The sequence below is a fragment of the Bos indicus genome, chromosome 16, assembly GCF_029378745.1.
Source record: "Bos indicus isolate NIAB-ARS_2022 breed Sahiwal x Tharparkar chromosome 16, NIAB-ARS_B.indTharparkar_mat_pri_1.0, whole genome shotgun sequence".
Classification (NCBI taxonomy): domain Eukaryota; kingdom Metazoa; phylum Chordata; class Mammalia; order Artiodactyla; family Bovidae; genus Bos; species Bos indicus.
The window spans coordinates 58,297,566-58,318,790 of record NC_091775.1 but is presented as its reverse complement, the minus strand read 5'-3'; the positions used below and the strand labels follow the sequence as shown (position 1 = coordinate 58,318,790).

At 40.8% G+C, this 21,225-nt stretch overlaps 1 pseudogene; it reads left to right on the top strand.

Moving 5' to 3' along the window:
* The first annotated feature begins 15,337 nt into the window (after nt 1-15,337).
* Nucleotides 15,338-16,235, top strand: LOC109570186 (small ribosomal subunit protein eS4, X isoform-like; annotated as a pseudogene).
* The last annotated feature ends 4,990 nt before the right edge of the window (nt 16,236-21,225 follow it).

Sequence of the window (21,225 nt, the reverse complement as noted above, 5' to 3'; positions counted from 1 at the left end):
TGAACTCCGGGAGTTGGTGATGGACAGGGAGGCCTGGCGTGCTGCAATTCATGGAGTCGCAAAGAGTCGGACACAACTGAACTGAACTGAACTGATTCTTTTTTCAGAATCTTATGCTTTATGATATTATCCTTTCTTTTGTGTCACTTTAAGCATACAGATTTGATAGTCTCCACCTGATAGCTTTATTAATTGATGCACTGTCACTCATAAGGATTTCTAGTATTTTATAATTTTGGGTTGTGAACTTCTCTTCATTGTGGATTTATCTATGGAAATCTTGTGTACCCTAGGTTGAAGAAGTGTATCTCTAGAGAGGTTTTGCATTTTCTTCTGCCAGCTGTGAGGCCCTAAATAATTTATATCCTGTTCTCTCAATTTAGGAGTGCCTAGCCTAGATGGGTGGAGAAGGCAATGGCACCCCACTCCAGTACTCTTGCCTGGAAAATCCCATGGACAGAGGAGTCTGGTGGGCTGCAGTCCATGGGGTCACTAAGAGTCGGACACAACTGAGAGACTTCACTTTCACACACTGGAGAAGGAATTGGCAACCCACTCCAGTGTTCTTGCCTGGAGAATCCCAGGGACAGGGGAGCCTGGTGGGCTGCCGTCTCTGGGGTCGCACAGAGTCGGACACGACTTCAACTACTAAGTTGAAGCAACTTAGCAGCAGCAGCCTAGATGGGAGGGGAGTTCAGGTTAGAGTGGATACAGTGTATGTAAGGCTGAGTCCCTCTACTGTGCCCCTGAAACTGTCACACATTCCTAGTTGGCTAAACTCCAGTATCAAATAAAAAGTTTAAGAATAGCAATAATAATAATAAACTTGAGTTCCTAGTCAACCGTTCATTTTCACAAAGTTTTTGTGCATCCTTCAAAAGTAAGGAATCCTTGCTTTGAAAACATTACAATAAAGAATAAAAGTCCTTCAGCTGAAAGGTTCTTTGTAAAGAAGTCCAGTTTGGCCACTTGGTAGGGGAAGAAATTATACCTCCAGCATCCAATGCCATTGGCAAGCTCCTAAGAAATTGAAATACAACCAGATTTTCACTTTATTTAAATAGCTAAAACAAAATCCTGAAGTTTCTAATCCTCTTATCTCTATGACTGGTCATAAAGACAAATTCTATAATTAAAACTCATCATACTTCTGGGCAATACTCCCACTTACGTTTTTATGAGGATTAAATGGGATTGTTCATGAATGGTATTTAGCACGGTGTCTGAAACTTAAGTACCCAATAAATGTTAGCTACTGGTTTACCATCTAATTCTCACTGAATCTTGTAATTAGGTATTCTTTCTGATACCTCCTATGACTGTCCCTCTTCTTCTTGCAGTGAATAACATCTTCCCTAATAATCTATCACATAATTCAAAGGTTTTATTCTCAATGCTTTAATCACTGAGCTTCTTCTTTTCTACTGTTCCTTTGCCATTTATTGAATTTACTTGAAGAGAAGTACAAAAGTAGACTCAATGCTAAATTAAAGGACTGACAAACACTGGATATACTAGGAGTATAATAGCAGTATTATAACAGTCCTATTATACTCCTGAGTATAATACTATAATTCTGGCTATAATACAGCTTATTCCATTGGAAATGTCCAAGTATAATACTCGCTTTTATAATAAACTATTGTAGACTCATATTTGGCTAATAGCTCATCATGACCCTCATGTCTCACTGGGTCTAAACATGCCATTACCCTTCAATTATTTTTTTTTACCACTACGCCTTTCCTTCTGGTTGATCTGGAATAAATGTTTACATTATGTTTCACACAAAATAAAAGACTTCTTTTAGAGAACTGCTGCAGATGTCTATGAATCAGAACATCAAAAAGAGAAATCTTTCAAATATAAAGTTTCATCAGCTTGATATCACAATATTTTCTTTACAATAATGTGTAACTCTCAGCAATGATGCAGGGAATGTTATTGATTATGTGTGCATATTTTAAGTCAGTTAAAAAAAAGGTGTTGCTAAAATGTCCACATGTCTCAGAAGAGTGAAAACATAAATCATCTGAGTGTGTCAAGGGTTTTGTCTTCTTTTGGTGTTTTGCGATGATTTCTTTGAGTGATTCCTTAGGATAATTTTGTCAATGGCATCTTTGTAAATAAGGCCACATGGGACAACAGAAAGACCCCTGGCCTGAGAATTAGGTGAGGTGGGTTCCAGCCTGCTAACTGCTGATCTTCTCTGGAGCCTTAGGCAATTGATGTGTTCCTTCTGAATGTCAGTTTCCTCCTTGTCCATGCTGACCTTTGTAGCTCTGATAGTCTAAGCAGGGCAGATTTTGCCAACCTTAGTTGCATCCTGGGATTTGAACATCTCTTCACAGCTCTGTGTTCATGCAGCGTCCACCCCAGTGAGGCATTTGGGGTGTTCTCCAAGTACACACACACACACACACACACACACACAAGCTCCTTCCCTTGGTAGACTACATCTGAAGGGTGTCTGTGTGGTACCCTTTTGATCCATAGCTGTGCTGTCTGTTCCTATGAGTCAAAAGAACAGTTTCTGGTGTCTTTTGTAGATGTGTGTCAGCTACGTGGAAATGCAACAGTAGCAACCTCTGTTAATAAATAACTGAAGAAAATGTCTCAGGGCTTCCTTGGTGGCTCAGTGCTGAAGAATCCACCTGTCAATGCAGGAGTTACAGGTTTGATCCCTAGTCCAGGAAGACCCCACATGCCGAGGAGCACCCAAGCCTGGGCGACACAACTGCTGAGCCTGTGCTTTAGAGGCAGGCGTCCACAATTACTGAGCCCATGCGCCTGGAGTCCAGGCACTGTGACAAGAGGAGCCACCACAATGAGACAACCAGGCACCGCAAAGAAGAGAAGCCACTGCCCTCCACAACTACAGAAAGCCTGTGCACAGCAACCAAGACCCAGTGCAGCCAAAAAATAAATAAAATTATAAAAAAAAAAGAAGGAAGAGAAAATATCTCAGTACTTTTGATGATGAAATGGCACAAGGTCCCCAAGATCATTTAGAAACCCTCCATCCACACACATCCCTCATTTTCCAGGTAAGAAAATATTGCTGCAGAAGGTTGGGTATAGAGTAAGACTGGAACCCAGATCACTTGTCTTGGAGAGAGTGGAATTTTCAATGAAGAATACTACTGCTTCCATATATACCACAGTGTCAATATGAGGGATTATGCACCGCTATAAATAGAAAATATAAAAATATGTTCTCAAGGCTTTATGGTTGACAAGCAACTTACACCTCTATTATTTCAAATTGAACTTCACTGCAAAGAAAGATTTGAAAGGGTGAAGTGATTTACCCAATGTCACTTAGCCAGGCAGTGAAAGAGTCAGCTTTGGAGGCCAACTCCTCTGATCCAGGTCTTATATGTTTCCTGGACTTAGCCCTGCCTTCCATCAAACAGGCTGATTACCAAGGAATGAAGTAGATCTTTCCACTGCCTCTGGCAGCTGAGGGATCAACCTGAAAAAGGTTGGTCCAGTTGGCAAAATACTCCAAGATATTCACGTTCTAATCTACCAAGATCAACACTATAATTAAGTTTACTTTTAGGAAACTTCTGAACAGGAAATCAATCAGAAACCAGATATTCCAGCTGATTCTTTTTTTTCTTTTTTCTTTTCCTTTTTGGATTCTCTGAAACGGTTCATTTCTAAACATTCAATCATATTAATATGCAATTACATGAATGGGTGGTTCACACAGACAAAATCACTAGATAAGCTATTTTTTGATCCAAATATTTTCATCAGATAATATTAAAATTTCTTACAATAAGGAGCTAGGGCATAGTGGTCACGCAAGAGGGCTCTCGTGGGCACATCAGGATTCAAACCATGGCCCTGTCACCTCGTCAGTTCTCCTCTGTGTAGTGAGATAAAGTTGTAGCACATACATCGTAAAGTCATTAAGAGAACTAAATGTGGTAATACCTATATAGGGCTTGAAATTGTACCAAGCACACAATAAGTGCTAGGTATTATTATTGTTATTTATATAATAGGGGTGTCATATTATTCTCATTTTACAAACTGAGATTCAAAGAGGTCAGTGATTTTCCTAAAGTTGCAAAGTTTTAAGTGGCTTCATGGAAATTTATTTGCTAAAATCTCATTAAACTCTAATTTGAAAAGATACAGGCACCCCAGTGTTCATAGCAGCACTATTTACAATGGCCAAGATAAGGAAGCAACCCAAGGGCCCATGAACAGACAAATGGATAAAGATTGTGGTGTATATGTATAAGGGGCTTCCCTGGTGGCTCAGACGGTAAAGAATCTGCCTGCAATGCAGGAGACCCAGGTTCAATCCCTGGATGGGGACAATCCCCTGGAGAAGGGAATGGCATCCACTCCAGTATTCTTACCTGGATAATTCCATGGGTTGAGGAACCTGGCAGGCTACAGTCCATGGAGTCTTAAAGAGTCAGACATGACTGAGTGACTTTTATATATATATATATATATATATATATATATATATAGTGGAATATTATGCAGCCATGAAAAATGAGATCCTGCCATTTGTAGCAACATGGATGGGCCTAAAGAATATCATGCTTAATGAAATGCCAGACAGAGAATGACAAATACTATATAATATCACAATATCACTTGTATGTGGAATCTAAAAAATACAACAAACTAGTGAATAAAACAAAAACAAAGTAGACTCACAGATATAGAGGAAAAATTACTGGTTACCAGCTGCAGGGCAGTGGGGAACAGAGAGGAGATAGAATGGGAGGTTTAAACTATTGTATATAAGATAGATTCAAGGATGTATTGTACAATGCAGGGAATATAATCCATATTTTGTAAGAACTAAATGGAAAGTTACCTTTAAAATTGCATAAAATTTTGTTTAAATTATACAAATAAAGATTTTAAAATAAGAATTAAAAAACAAGAACAATATAGAGACATCTCTGATGGTCCAGTGGTTAAGAACCCACTTTGCAATGCAAGCGATGTGGGTTCAATCCCTGGTTGAGGAACTAAGACCCCACATACCGCAAGACAACGAAGCCTGTGAGCCACAACTAGAGAGCCTGATTGCCACAATGAAAGATCCTGCATGCTGCAACTAAGACCCAAAGCAGTCAAAGAAATAAATAAATATGTTTCTAAAATAAAAATACAAATGAACATAAATGCAAAACAGAAATAGATTCACACACAAAGAAAACAAACTAGTGGTTGCCAAAGGGGAGAAGGATGAGGGAGGAACAAATCAGGGGTAAGGGATTAAGAGACACAAACTACTATGTACAAAATACATAAGCAATGAGAAAACATGGTATAGCATGGGGAATTATAGACATTATCTTGTAATAACTTTTTTATATGGAAATTCTTTATTTTCTAACTTCTTTTACACAATGGTTGAGCATTAAATCTTAGAGTTGATTTAACATCTGTATAATTAATTTTAGACTATATTTCATGGATATGACCTCAGGTAAAAATACTGGATTAGTATGCTGTAGTGATTACCTGAAAATAATGCAATATTATAAATCAATTATACTTCAGGAAAAAATAAAAATATTTTGAAAACTTCTTAAAGATGACTTCATGTCAAGCTGAGAGTAAAAACAAGAATAGGAAAGAGAAGAGGAGGAATGACAGACTGGCTAGTTGGGAGGGACCCTGAAGGACCGCACGACAGAGCCCCGAACTAAATGTTGTCAACATTATACTTTTGCTATACTTATAAGTGACCAGTCTATACCACCCTACTTTACCTGAAGTAGCTTGGTTTTCTCTCAAAGCATGATGACCACAGAAGAATTAGATCACACAGAACAACACATTTGTTAAGACAGCCCCTAAACTATGGTTTTTCCAGTGGTCATATATGGATGTGAGAGTTGGACTGTGAAGAAGGCTGAGTGCCGAAGAATTGATGCTTTTGAGCTATGGTGTTGGAGAAGACTCTTGAGAGTCCCTTGGACTGCAAGGAGATCCAACCAGTCCATTCTGATTGAGATCAGCCCTGGGTGTTCTTTGGAAGGAATGATGCTACAGCTGAAACTCCAGTACTTTGGGCACCTCATGCGAAGAGTTGACTCATTGGAGGAGACTCTGATGCTGGGAGGGATTGGGGGCAGAAGGAAGAGGGGACCACAGAGGATGAGATGGCTGGATGCCATCACCGGCTCAATGGACGTGAGTCTGAGTGAACTCCGGGAGATGGTGATGGACACGGAGGCCTGGCGTGCTGCGATTCATGGGGTCACAGAGAGTCGGACATGACCAAGCAACTGAACTGAATTGAACTGAACTGAAGCAAAAAGTTCAGTTGTATCTATGTCTCTACCGTGTGACATAAATCTGTTTAAATTTGAGAGTATATCAGTCATGTGAGCACAGACTTCTTTTCTTAAGAGTTAAGAATACTCTTAGCTAAGCGAATTTTCTTAGCTAAGAAAAAAAAAAAAGTCCACTGAATTATCAAGTAACTAAGTGACCTGTGGCATTGCTGTTGTTTTAATTTCCAATCCACCTTGGACTGGTCAATACCTTGTTCAACAAGTCTACCGTCACCAGTGTAACAGCAACGTACTATAGTAGCACTGAAGCCCTTATTCTCAATTTTCTGTTCTTATCTCTTTACAGAGCAGTAAGAAACAGTTTGGAGACTGGCACATACTTCTCACATTTTGTGAAGCCTCGGCACAAAAAAAAAAGATATTTACTGTCAACTTCATGAGAAAATCAAAAGTGATTCCAGGATCAATTTGAAGGCTCCATGTCATTTAAAAAGAACCAGGCTTTTATTATTATTATATTATCCCATTTTGCCAGCCACAGGTCATTGGTCTCTATCCTCAGGCTTGTCTAATGGCCGCAAGCTCTCTGAGCCCCAGGCATCACCTCATCGCCCAACGTTATCCAAAGCAGGAAGGGAAGAATAAGGACAAAAGTGCTTTCTCCTCACCTGGCTCTGTATTCACTGTAACAGGAATATCTTGTCTAGAAGAGCCCCAAAGATCCCCCAACTCATTCAGACCTGCTCTTATACCCAATATGCAAAGAAGAATGGGAGCTCTGTGGTTGAATGAGGCCAACAAGGATCCAATCCCTTGAAGCTCCAGAGCACATTGCCATTTGAACAAAACCAGAGACTTTGGCAAGGAGGGGGTTTCCCTGGTGCCTTAAGTTAAGGAATCTGCTCACAATGCAGGAGACCCAGGTTCAATCCCTGGGTTGAGAAGATCCCCTAGAGAAGGGGAACCTGGGAATACTGGAATACCCACTCCAGTATTCTTGCCTGGAGATCCCATGGACAGAGGAGGCTGGTGGGCTACTGCCCATGGGAACACAAAGAGTCAGACATGACTGAGCGACTAACTTTTCATTTTGACACGGAAGGACTGTTAGGTGAGAAAAGACGTATCTGCCACAGACATCTTCTGCTCAGACCATGTGAGGCTTAAAGATATCTGTCCTTGGGGAAAATGTGACATTCTGCAAGGATAAAGGAGGCACTCAAATTCTTTAATGTGATATACTCTTCTTTATTCCACAAAAAATTTCTGGAATTCAGAAAGAACCAGAAGGCAGATCTCCCATCCATTACCTCCTGAGCACATTTTTTTTTAACTTTGTAAGTCTCCTTTTCCCTGTTTTTAAAAGGGGTGGGACTTCCCTGGTGGTCCAGTGGCTAAGACTCCACACTCCCAAAGCAGAAGGCCCAGGTTCCATCCCTGGTCAGGGAACTAGATGCCACTTGCTGCAACTAAGAAGTCACATTCTGCAGCCAAGCGACCCCACATACCACAGCAAAGATCAAAGATCCTACATGCCACAAACACGGCCCCATTCAGCCAAATACAAAAATAAGTCTTTTTAATAAATTAAAAAATAGTAAATGAATGGGGCTTAAAACAGGACTTTCATCAGGAATGTGCTATGAGGATTTTAAAAGTTAATAGAAAGCACTTACGTGCTTGGCGTGGATTTGTTGTTGTTCATTTGCTAGGTTGTGTCCTAGCAAGACTCTTTACAACTCCATAGACTGTAGGCTGCCAGGCTCCTCTGTCCTCCACTATCTCCCAGAGTTTGCTCAGATTCATGTCCATTGAGTCAGTGATGCTATCTAACCATCTCATCTTCTGCAGCCCCCTTCTCCTATTGCCTTCAGTCTTTCCCAGTATCAGGGTCTTTTTCTAAAGAGTTGGCTTTATTGCATCAGGTGGCCAAAGTACTGTAGCTTCAGCTTCAGCATCAGTCCTTCCAATGAATATTCAGGGTTGATTTCCTTTAGGATGGACTGGTTTGATCTCCTTGCAGTCCAAGGGCCTCTCAAGAGTCTTCTCCAACACCACAATTTGAATGTATCAATTCTTCGGCACTCTGCCTTCTTTGTGGTCCAGCTCTTTAGGGACATCCCTAGTGGATCAGACGGTAAAGCATCTGCCTACGGTGTGGGAGACCTGGGTTTGATCCCTGGGTTGGGAAGATCCTCTGTAGAAGGAAATGGCTACACACTTCAGTACTCTTGCCTGGAAAATCCCATGGATGGAGGAGCCTGGTAGGCTACAGTCCATGGGCTTGCAAAGAGTCGGACACGACTGAGTGACTAAATTAAACTAACTTTCTTTAGGGTTTGGCATGGTGCAAGCCCTAAATAAACCTCACCCTACTCTTATTGCTAACTGGTTATGAAGAGAAATTTTGAGTTTCTACATAACCCAGGGTCACTGTTAGAAAATTATGAGAGCTAAACCGTTTGGAGATGCCTAGGGTGGTTTCCGGGGCTCATTTCACCACACAATAAGGGAGGACTGATCATGTAGAGAAAAATTTTACAGGCAACACATGTGACTTCTGAAAGAAGAATGTCAAGGCACTCACTCCGAACCAGTGGAGACTCAGGAGACCTAAATCTGTCTCAGAGTCCAGCAAATCCCAGCATGACATTGTGGACCTTTATGGAGCCTTGCTTCCCCTAAGTCACTTCGGGGGCTTAGTTGAAGACACAAGTTGCTGTCGAACACCAGAACTGAGGTCTGCCCTTAGAGGTGGTGCTGAGGTGGTGACGCTGCACTGTCTACTTGCCAAGGAGCTATGCCAGGAAGCAAGAAACTCTGGAATGACCCAGAGGACCTTTCAAAAGCTGCTAACAGGAGCAAGTGGGAGTTTACCACAGCCAGGAGAACATGCTGCTGGGAGTCACTGAATGCAGCCACGTAGGGAGGAAGGGGCACCTGGAGCTGGGCCACTGGCCTTTCCTGCCACTGAGGGTCAGGAACCACAAAAGCTGTTGCCATAATAGCAATTTCTAAAAGACAGTTTTGGAAACTGCCAATGGAACCAATTCTCATTATTCGAAGCAACTGATTCCTGGGTCAGAACTGGGAGATCATACTGCTCAGAAACTGTGGCCCTCCTTAGCATCAGTTCAGGGATCAAAGTGCTGGTAACTGAGTAGCAAACTGTTGAGGGGAACACATGAGCTCAGAGTCAAAAAGACCTGGATGTGAGTTCTGGGATTTCCATTCTGTGACCTTGGGTAAGTCCCTTAATCCTCTGAGCTTCAAAGTATTTAATGGGTTCAGTTCAGTTCAGTTCAGTTCAGTCGCTCAGTCGTGTCCGACTCTTCACGACCCTGTGAATCGCAGCACGCCAGGCCTCCCTGTCCATCACCAACTCCTGGAGTTCACTCAAACTCGGGTCCATCGAGTCGGTGATGCCATCCAGCCATCTCATCCTCTGTCGTCCCCTTCTCCTGCCCCCAATCCCTCCTAGCATCAGAGTCTTTTCCAATGAGTCAACTCTTCACATGAGGTGGCCAAAGTACTGGAGTTTCAGCTTTAGCATCATTCCTTGGTTAATATATATATAAATGCTTTATAACATAGAAAGTATCAGGAAATTAAAAAAACGTTATAATCATTTTTTTTCAGTATGTTCTTCAATGAAGAGAAAAATTAACAATTTTGCACAAGAAAAAAACTGAAGGGAATAGAGCCCTGGAAAACATGAGTGGGGGCCCAAGCCCATTTCAGAGACCCTTAACAGGAACCTAGTTGAAAGTTCAGATGAGGTTTGGAGAATGAGAGCCTCACTAATGACTCGGATCAGATTCGAATTTGTGATTTCAAGTCCTCAAGCCTCTCGTAGATTTGGTACAAGTTTTCAGTTGCTTAATGAGGCCTGAAATCCCATTTTGTTTCCCACGAAAAAACACCTGAAAGTTTCCTGAAGAGGGTTTTTTACAAAAAAAAAAAAGTTAAGCATAACATATCTGTGGGTGATCTTCTGTCAATATTTGTTGTTGTTGTTATTTAGTCCATAAGTTGTGTCCAACTCTTTGCAACCCCATGGACTGTATAGCCCACCAGGCTCCTCTGTCCATGGGACTTCCTAGGCAAGAATACTGGAGTGGGTCCCTTCCAAAGTCCCTTGGGGAAACAAGAAGGCAGCAATGTAGATGAGAGAGGACCTGTTAGAGGGTGTGATTTCAGCCGCTTTGCTGACTCAGGATGCCCTTTAGAGACGTGCAGACTGGGCTTCCGTGGGGGCAGCCGTGATCTCCACCCCTCGCCATCACCTGCACACATCCAAGCAGCAACATGACCCACTTGCCTCCCTTGCCTTGGGCACGGTCTTCTGTTCTGGCAACTGGTGGTGCTTCTGAGAGACTCCATCTGCCTATCCACTTTGAGTTTCCATTGGACTGACATCTGGGATTCAAAACTTTTCAGTCTACTGTCAACAGAGCCTTTCTTTTAAAAAGAGAGAGGGAAAGAAGAAGAAAAAAAAAAAAAAACCTCTCAAGAAGTGAAAGAATCCAAACACTATCTAAAACAAAACAGAGAAACAGCATTCTTTCTGTCTTGTTTTTTAAATAGAGCTTTCCACACCCCCACGTGTTTATGCTATAATTAGAAAGTGTGTTGTAGAGAGGGTGTTTTGATCACCCTCTAAAAATCTTGTTTTTGAAATACTGACTTTACCATATGATATTAATTTGGGGAAAGAGAAATAACAGGAAAGCAGCTATAGCACCGAAAATTCTACAAGGCAGTGCTATGGAGTAGCAGAGGCAAAAATAGTAATAGGGACTTCCCTGGTGGTCCAGTGGTTAAGACTTCACCTTCCAATCCAGAGGATGTGGGTTCCATCCCTGGTCAGGAAGCTAAGATCCCAAGTGCCTTGTGGCTAAAAAAAAACAAAACATAAAACAGGAGCAATGTTGTAACAAATTCAATGAAGATTTTAATAATAATAATACTGATGTATATTAATGTTTTCAAGCATGAAAGTGATGAGAGTCTTAACTTCAAGTCCACATTGACTCTTCTCTAGACTATTGCAATAGACTGACTTGATTATCCCATTCTTTCTCTTCTTTGATTCAATCTCCAGAGATCATTGTCCTGAATCCCAGGCCTGCTCAGGCCCTTGCTCTAGTCAGAACTGGTTTAGTAGATACTCAGCACCTACATACAGGACTAAGGACTGCCCCCAGATTTGGAATCCAAGCCACCTTCAGTCATTTTCTGCAGGGTTGATACTGCCTGTCCCCAGGATGGGTTTGAAAATGTTTGAGAATTCTTTTTATTGGTCAAAATGCCATGGAGCACTGATGACTTTTAGAAGACACACACTCCCTAAGAAAGGAAAGACCCATTCACCCCCCAAAACCAGTAGCACACCCACTGAGAAACTTTGAACCTAACTTTTCAACTTTTCGTAATTTGATTTTCTACTCCATCCTCTGTCATATCCAACTTGGCAGCCACCTTGACTAGTCCTATCTCTAACCTCCATTCATGTGCTCACACTGGTCTCTAGTCTGAAATGTCCTTCCTGACTCACTGATCTTTGTCATTCTCAGTCCTTCAAAACTCAGAATAAACCATCCCCATCCTCCAATCAACATTAATTTCTCCATTTTTGTGGTCCTATATCACTTTGCTTATACCTCTACGCTTACTATATTCTGCCTTGCATTATTGCCATTGTTATTACTTTTATCTCCACTACCAAATAATATATTTCTGGAGGGCAGGACTTGCCTTATTCAGCTTTATATACCTGGAACACTGAACTCTCAGTGCCTGGTACTTAGCAGATTTATCGAATTCATTTGAATTATGCTCATGATTTGAAAATACATTTTTCTCTCAAATGTATGTGTATGTGAGGACATTCTAAATTTTTTTTTTGCTACTAGTGGATTTAATATGTAAAGTCTTATTTTAATGGGGCTTCTCAGGTGTCCCTAGTGGTAAAGAATCTGCTTGCCAATGCAGGAGACATAAGAGATGTAAGATGTTAGAGACATAAGAGTTCGATCCCTGGGTCAGGAAGATCCCTGGAGGAGGAAATGGCACCCAACTCCAGTATTCTTGCCTGGGAAACCCCGTGGACAGAGGAGCCTGGCAGCTACAGTCAATGGGGTCACAAAGAGTCAGACACGACTGAGGGTCTGAGCACGACAAACAACAACAAATTTTATTAGTTCTTCCTAGGAGAAAAACTGTTGGAATAAAGTGAAAAAGAAAAATGGTTGATTTCCTGTCCTTGTAACTGAGACAGGGTTTCAAAAGAAAAAGCCAAAAGGATTTAGTCTTTCAAAAGTCACAAGCAAAAGGAAAATGTAATTTTTTTGTGTTACTCACTGAGATCTTTGTGTACACATACCTCCTCAGATGACTAAACTTTACAAATTTCACTTGACTTTACTTCAACTTTCCAAAAAAAAAACTTTTTAAGTAACCTTTGGATTGGGATGAAACGTGGAAAATTTCAACTCAAAGTCAGATATTTGTTTTTTTTTCCCCCCTAGGAAGCTGTGCGCAAATAAAAACAAGGTTTGGCAGGAGCATTTTATAAACCACCTTTACCCTAGGACGGGTCACTGCCAGTGCCATATTTGTTGATGAGACATTTGGCAAAAGGCCTGCTGCAGAAATACCGTCTTTGACTTGATTTTGCTGCAGATTTCATCTGTGAAGATTTTCTTTTCCAGTTACAAAGTTCCCCCAGGAGGACGTAGCTTCTTTTTGGAAGCCTGTGAAGTGTTGGCAAGTCTTGCCCTGTTTACCATGGAAACTTGTACTTGGATAGAATTACAGTGTGTGACCTGGTACAAGCAGAGACGGATGTCTGATGCCCGCCATTTTCTCTTCATATTGATTTGAATTTTATAAACCACAGAACCAGATCAAATGACTTTGATCTTTCCTGTTCATTCGTTCATGGTGGCATACAGTCATACTCATATAGACTTGAAAATAGATTGGCAGATAACAGAACATATGTTACTATTGAAATGTATAGGTTTGGTTCTAGTTAATCTACAGATTGCTCTGCTAAGTCGCTTCAGTCACGTCCGACCCTTTGCGGCCCTATGGACTGTAGTCTGCCAGTGTCCATGGGATTCTCCAGGCCAGAATACTAGAGTGGGTAGCCTATCCCTTCTCCAGTGGATCTTCCTGAGCCAGGAATCAAACCAGGGTCTCCTGCATTGCAGGCGGATTCTGTACCAGCTGAGCTACAGGGAAGCCATTTCACTGTAAACTACAGAGGGTTGCATGAAAAAAGAGTAGTCCATTTGTAAGCATGGATGATTTAATATCGACTTGTCCATTTTTTTTTTCCTTAGGAAGTTCTAAAATACCATATGGCTTTGAAATTGCATTGATGGGCTAATTTTTTTTTAATGAGAAAGAAAATGAAAAGAACTAGCCTTGCCTATAAATAGGTATTCTGCTTTCCTCTAAGTAACAGTTTAAAATATCTGGCCCAGAATTGAGTAAAAAAAATTTTATTTATTTATTTATTTATTTATTTTTTTTATTGCTGAAGCCTGGCTTGGAGAATTTTGAGCATTACTTTACTAGTGTGTGAGATGAGTGCAATTGTGCAGTAGTTTGAGCATTCTTTGGCATTGCCTTTCTTTGGGATTGGAATGAAAACTGACCTTTTCTAGTCCTGTGGCCACTGCTGAATTTTCCAAATTTGCTGGCATATTGAGTGCAGCACTTTCACAGCATCATCTTTCAGGATTTGAAATAGCTCAACTGGAATTCCATCACCTCCACTAGCTTTGTTCATAGTGATGCTTTCTAGACCCACTTGACTTCACATTCCAGGATGTCTGGCTCTAGGTCAGTGATCACACCATTGTGATTATCTGGGTCATTCACCCAGATAATCACTATCTTTTTTGTACAGTTCTTCTATGTATTCTTGCCACCTCTTCTTAATATCTTCTGCTTCTGTTAGGTCCATACCATTTCTGGCCTTTATCGAGCCCATCTTCGCATGAAATGTTCCCTTGGTATCTCTAATTTTCTTGAAGATATCTCTAGTCTTTCCCATTCTGTTGTTTTCCTCTATTTCTTTGCATTGATCGCTGAGGAAGGCTTTCTTATCTCTTCTTGCTATTCTTTAAAAAAAATTATTTTTATGTCTTTGTGAAATAGTTAACAGTATAGCTCAGGACCTCATCACTTCTTGCCTGGATTACTATAACAATTCTAACTTGATTCCACATCACAGTTATCATACCCTATTCTCAATCTATTTGCCACACTCCTACTGGCACTGTCATTCAAAAAACAAATCTGATCACCCCAATCCAATGGTTAAAACCCTTCAAAGGCTTTAGGAATACTTTTAGGAGAGAATGCCAAATTAGTGTGGCATACAAAGCTCTTTCCTAGTCTTCCATTTGCCGCACACTATTCTTACTCAATATTCCACTGTATACATGTTACTCGCCTGAATTTTCACTCAGCTGTGCCTCTCTACCATTGAACCAGCTGCTCCCAAACATATAATGTCACTACAGTAACTCCCTGCTCTTTCCATGGCTTGCTCCTACTCAGCTTACAACTCATAGGCCACTTTCTCCAAAAACCAACGCAAATTTTCTCGCCCAGCAAGGGTGACCTCCACAAGAGTTTTAGTAACACTTGCTCATATCTTCAGGATGACCGACAGCTAGCACACAGCACTGCATTTTAATGACATGGAAGTCCCAAGAGACCACAGTTTATCCTGAGTTTAACAAATATCCCAGCAGGTAGATGGTAGTCAATGAAAACTGATCAAATTATGAGCAAAAGGATGAATGAAGGAATACAATTTAGGGGTTTACATTACACTTGTTTTTCTGGTTATACTTGGAGACACTGAAATCTTGAATTTGCTATTTTGAATGGATCTCAATTATCAGAAATTATTTTTCATTTTTACAGTTTGAGAAAACAAAGTAAATTTAAGAACCAAGTTGACCCCAAAGAAAGTTTAGGTGAGCTGAAAAGGGTTAAAGAATGCTCTTTTCATGGTTAGCACCGCCATGACTCAATGTCTCAGGAAGCATCTGAAGCATGTAGCAACTCCAAAGCACTGGACACTGAAAAACTGATCAATGTGCTTGTTCCTTGCCCATCTACCAGTCCCCACATGCCTGAGGGAAAGTCTCCCCCTCATCATTTTCTAAGGAACAGACTTAAGTATGCTCTGACAGGAGATGAAGATCTGCTTGTGCGACAGTTTATTAAGACTGATGGCAGGGACTCCCCTGGTGGTCCAGTGGCTAAGACTCCATGCTCCCAACACATGGGGCCCTGGTTCTATCCCTGGTCAGGGAACTAGATCCCACATGCTACAGCTAAAACCCAGTGCAACCAAATAAATAAATAAATACAAGAGAGAAAGAAAAAAAAGACTGATGGCAGAGATCCAAAGTGATGTAACCTAACCTACCCTGCTGGATTAATAGATGTCATCAGCCTTAACAAGACCAGAGAGAATTCCCCTCTCTTCTGTGACACCAAGGGTCACTTTGCTGTTCATTGTAGTCCACCTGAGGAAGCCAAGTACAAGTTGCGCAAAGTGAGAAAGACCTTTGTGGACACAAAAGGAATCCCTCATCTGGCAACTCATGATGCTCATACCACCTACCTCCCTGATTCCTCATCAAAGTGAATAACACCGTTCAGACTGATTTGGAGACAAACAAGATTTACCCATTCCACCAGTATATGGTGACCAGAGGTGCTAACCTGGGAAGAATTGGTGTGATCACCAACAGAAAGAGACCTCCTGGTTCCTTTGATATGGTTCATGTGAAAGACGCCAAAGGCAACAGCTTTGCCATCCGGTTCACTAACATTTTTGTTATTGGCAAAGGCAACAAACCACAGACATCTCTTCCCCAAGGAAAAGGGCTCCATCCCACCATTGCTGGATGACAGAAATAACAGACTGGTAGTCAACAGTGAAGTGATCTCTAGGTTATGTGATTGGAAAGATCTTTATACTTAATTGAAGGTAATATGGCATGATTTGAAAATATGTGGGTTATTTTCAAATGTCTTTGGATAATTGATTTTTAACATAATTCCACAGTGGAAAGAGAAGAGACTCTATATGACTACAATACCTTTAGACCATGAAATTTTTGCACCTTGTTTTATGTCTCTGGATATGTCTCCCAGCTTACAGTCTATGGAAACTTGAATAGAATTTGTATCCTGCTGTTGTGTGAAAGTTGTATAAATCTTAGTTATGTTGAATTGGTTCTTTTCAGGTCTACTATATCCTTCTACTTCTCTGTATATTTATTCTATTAATTTTTGAGTTTGATATTGAAACTAAAACTAAAAATTTATCTACTTAAAAATTAATTGTACTATATAGTGGAACTATATGTAACCTTGTCCTGCATTTTCCAAGTCTCCTGTAAATGTGTTACCACATTTTCACAATTAAAAAAAATTAAAAATAAAATAAAATGGAGAACCAGCAGGGACATGCTGTGTGGCAAGGGGAATTCTGTTCAGTATTATATAACAACCTAAATGGGGAAAGAATTTGAAAGAGAATAGATACATGTATATGTATAACTGAATCACTTTGTTGTACAGCTGAAACTAACACAGCATTGTTAATAAACTCTACTCCAATACAAAATAAAAAGTTGGGACTTCAAAAAAAGATAATGTGGCGTGACTAATTATTAATACAATCATCATTCAAATGATTTTGTGACCCTTTTCAGTGTGTATATTATATTGACCACCCCAAGCATCTAAAATAAAGATGCCAACTTTAGTTTGTAACCAGTAAAGAGCCTTTAATTATTCCATAAACTTTCAGGATAAAATTATTTTAAACTCACTTCAATACAAAACATTTAACATAAGTGATCTTCTTTAGAATTTTTGGTAAAAAGTATTTTATTAACTTGAACTAGCCAGAGGGTTTACAAATCCCCCTCAGATTTGAAACAATCTGTTTGCAGGATTTGTGACTTTTCCATTTGTTTTCCTTCATTCCTGCATGTATATTGATGGTTCAAAAGCCCAGTCTTTAATTCCAGTGGCAATAAATTCAACTTTAGTCTGAATTTGTATTTCCTGACATCTTCCATCCAGTCTCCAAGAGATAAAAACAGTGCTTGAAATTTAGCCTTCTATGTAGAAGAAAGTCTATAGTGTGATATGAAGTGCAACAGAATCTCTAACCCCCAAAATGCTTCCCTTCCCACCCCCTGCCCTTATCAGTAAATATCTGAAACTGCTATATCAAACAGAAACACGTAACAAGAGAGAATAGTCTTAGGATGTCAAAGGGAATTATCCACTGATTTAAATTCACTCTGCCTATTATGTTTCGGAGAAGGCAATGGCACCCCACTCCAGTACTCTTGCCTGGAAAATCCCATGGATGGAGGAGCCTGGTAGACTGCAGTCCATGGGGTCACAAAGAGTTGGACACAACTGAGAGACTTCACTTTCACTTTTCATTTTCATGCATTGGAGAAGGAAATGGCAACCCACTCCAGTGTTCTTGCCTGGAGAATCCCAGGGAGTGGGGAGCCTGGTGGGCGGCCGTCTATGGGGTCGCACAGAGTCGGACATGACTGAAGCGACTTAGCAGCAGCATTATGTTTCCCTTTGTGCCTTATTTGCCAGGAAGCTCAGAGTCAAATTTATTATTCAGTTGTAGTATTATCAGTCCTGGGTGTTCATTGGAAGGACTGATGTTGAAGCTGAAACTCCAATACTTTGGCCACCTGATGCGAAGAGCTGACTCATTTGAAAAGACCCCGATGCTGGGAAAGATTGAAGGCAGGAGGAGAAGGGGACAACAGAGGATGAGATGCTTGGATGGCATCATCAACTCAATGGACATGAGTTTGGGTGGACTCCGGGAGTTGGTGATGGACAGGGAGACCTGGCGTGCTGTAGTTCATGGGGTTGCAAAGAGTCGGACACAACTGAGCGACTGAACTGAACTGAAGACTTTTCTGCTTCCTGCTTCAGTTAGAAGGCCCATCCCTTTTTCAAAATTTTAAGGACAATATGTGGCTCCCCAGTGTCACATGTTGAAGTCCTAATCCCCCAGTGTGTCTGTATTTGGAAATAGGGTGCTCTAAGGATATAATTAAGGTTCAGTTCAGTTCAGTTCAGCCACTCAGTCATGTCCAACTCTGCAACCCCATGGACTGCAGTATGCCAGGCTTCCCTGTCCATCACCAATTCCCAGAGCTTCCTCAAACTCATGTCCATCGAGTCAATGATGCCATCCAACCATCTCATTCTCTATCATCTCCCTCCCCTCCTGCCTTCAATTTTCCAAGTATCAGGGTCTTTTCTAATGAATTGGTTCTTCACATCAGGTGGCCAAAGTATTGGAGCTTCAGCTTTAGCATCAGTCCATCCAGTGAATACTCAGGACTGATTTTCTTTAGGATGGATTTGTTTGAACTTTCTGCAGTCCAAGGGATTCTCAAGAGTCTTCTCCAACACCACAGTTCAAAAGCATCTGTTCTTCAGCACTCAGCCTTCTTTATGGTCCAATTCTCACATCCATACATGACTACTGGAAAAACCATTGCTTTGACTAGATAGACCTTTGTCAGCAAAGTAATATCTCTGCTTTTTAATTTGCTATCTAGGTTAGTCACAGCTTTTCTTCCAAGGACCAAGCGTCTTTTAATTTCATGGCTACAGTCACCATCTGCAGTGATTTTTGGATCCCAAGAAAATAAAGTCTGTCACTGTTTCTATTGTTTCCCCATCTATTTGCCATGAAGTGATGGGCCCGGATGCATGTCCCTTGTTGTAATTAAGGTCACATGATATAAGGGTGGGGCCCTGATCCTATAGGATCAGTGTCCTTACAAGAAGAGACACTAGAGAGATGGCTACTCTCCTTCCCTTTATAACTCTCTCTGCACACACAGCAAGAAAAAGCTATATGAAAACACTGTAAGAAGCCAGCCAGAAAGAGAACTCTCACCAGAAACCAAATGAGCTAGAACCCTGATCATGGACTTCCAGCCTCTAGAACCATAAGAAAATTTCTGTTGATTAAGCCACCTAGTCTACAGTATACTCAAGATGACTATTATGTCTGCGATGCCTGCATGGTGACTGCAGCCATGAAATTAAAAGACGCTTAGTCCTTGGAAGAAAAGTTATGACCAACCTAGATAGCATATTGAAAAGCAGAGACATTACTTTGCCAACAAAGGTCTGTGAAGTCAAGGCTATGGTTTTTCCAGTGGTCATGTATGGATGTGAGAGTTGGACTGTGAAGAAGGCTGAGCACCGAAGAATTGATGCTTTTGAACTGTGATGTTGGAGAAGACTCTTGAGAGTCCCTTGGACTGCAAGGAGATCCAACCAGACCATTCTGAAGGAGATCAGCCCTGGGATTTCTTTGGAAGGGACGATGCTAAAGCTGAAACTCCAGTACTTTGGCCACCTCATGCGAAGAGTTGACTCATTGGAAAAGACTCTGATGCTGGGAGGGATTGGGGGCAGAAGGAGAAGGGGAGGACAGAGGATGAGATGGCTGGATGGCATCACTGACTCGATGGACGTGAGTCTGAGTGAACTCCGGGAGTTGGTGATGGACAGGGAGGCCTGGCGTGCTGCGATTTATGGGGTCACAAAGAGTCGGACATGACTGAGAGACTGAACTGAACTGATTCTCTTTTTATCTGACTCTTCACTGTTTACCTGGAACCCTGTCTCTCATTCCTGGTCACCATAAACTCTGCTGGGCTGCATCTCCCATCATCCATCTACCAGTCATGAAAACTTGGAAAAAAAAAAATATTTCATAAACTGAATGAAATTAAGGATAGTAACTCAGCACAGTAATTTGGGGTCTACCCACAAACCATACTCGCAAACTTAAAATCAACCTTGTTTATTATTTTTCTAGAGTCCTTCTATAACTTTGCAAAAAGCAATATGACCTTTTTTTTTCTTATAGTGTCCAGTTTTATAAGTAATGTTTGTGTAAAACTAGCAAAATTGACAAGTATGATACTATGGCTTGATCTCATGGGATGGTGTGTTACTCCTATCCTATTTTCTTTTCATGTTTTCCTGTGCTTCTTTTTTTTTTCCTAATTTTTAATATGATCCGCCACCTAGCCCCACTCCACCATTCTCAAGATTTTCCCTCCTAACAAAGTCAGCAAATGATATCAGCATTGCCTGTATCTTTGATATCATTCAACTTAATCTGTGAAAACTGTCTTCTTCTCCTAAGACATACTCCAGATAGCCTGTAAGCCTTATGAACTGCAATCTTCTAAGGGAAGTACACATGTTTAGAGCATAGCAAGGCTAGTAGTATTCAACTAATAGTTTTTGTGCCAAAAAAATACAATCATTAAGATAACAAGTTTCCACTACAGTTCACATGCTTAAAACTTTCTTTGAAAATTCTCCTTAGGGCTTCCCTGTTGGCTCAGTGGTAAAGAATCTGCCTCCAACGTAGGAAATATGGGTTCAATCCCTGATCTGGGAAGATCCCACATGCTTCAAGGCAATTAAGCCCAAGTGCCACAACTACTGAACCTGTGCTCTAGAGCCGTGGAACTGCAATTGCTGAAGCCTGAGCACACTAGAGCCTGTGCTCTGCAACAAGAGAAGCCACCACAATGAGAAGCCTGTGCATTGCGACTAGAGAATAGCCCCCACTCACAACTAGAGGAAAGTCCAAGCAGCAATCAAGACTGAGCAGAGCCAAAACTAAATAAAGAAAAAAAATTTTTTTTCATTATCTCTATAAGTTAAAATATTTTGTATTTGTACTGAATAAAAATTTGTATTACTGGAATATTTGAGGAAAATCCACTTAGACATTTTTTCTTCCTTAGGTGACGAAGTAAAGAAATAACATTTATGTGTTCAAAATTGTATTTGGTCATTTTTA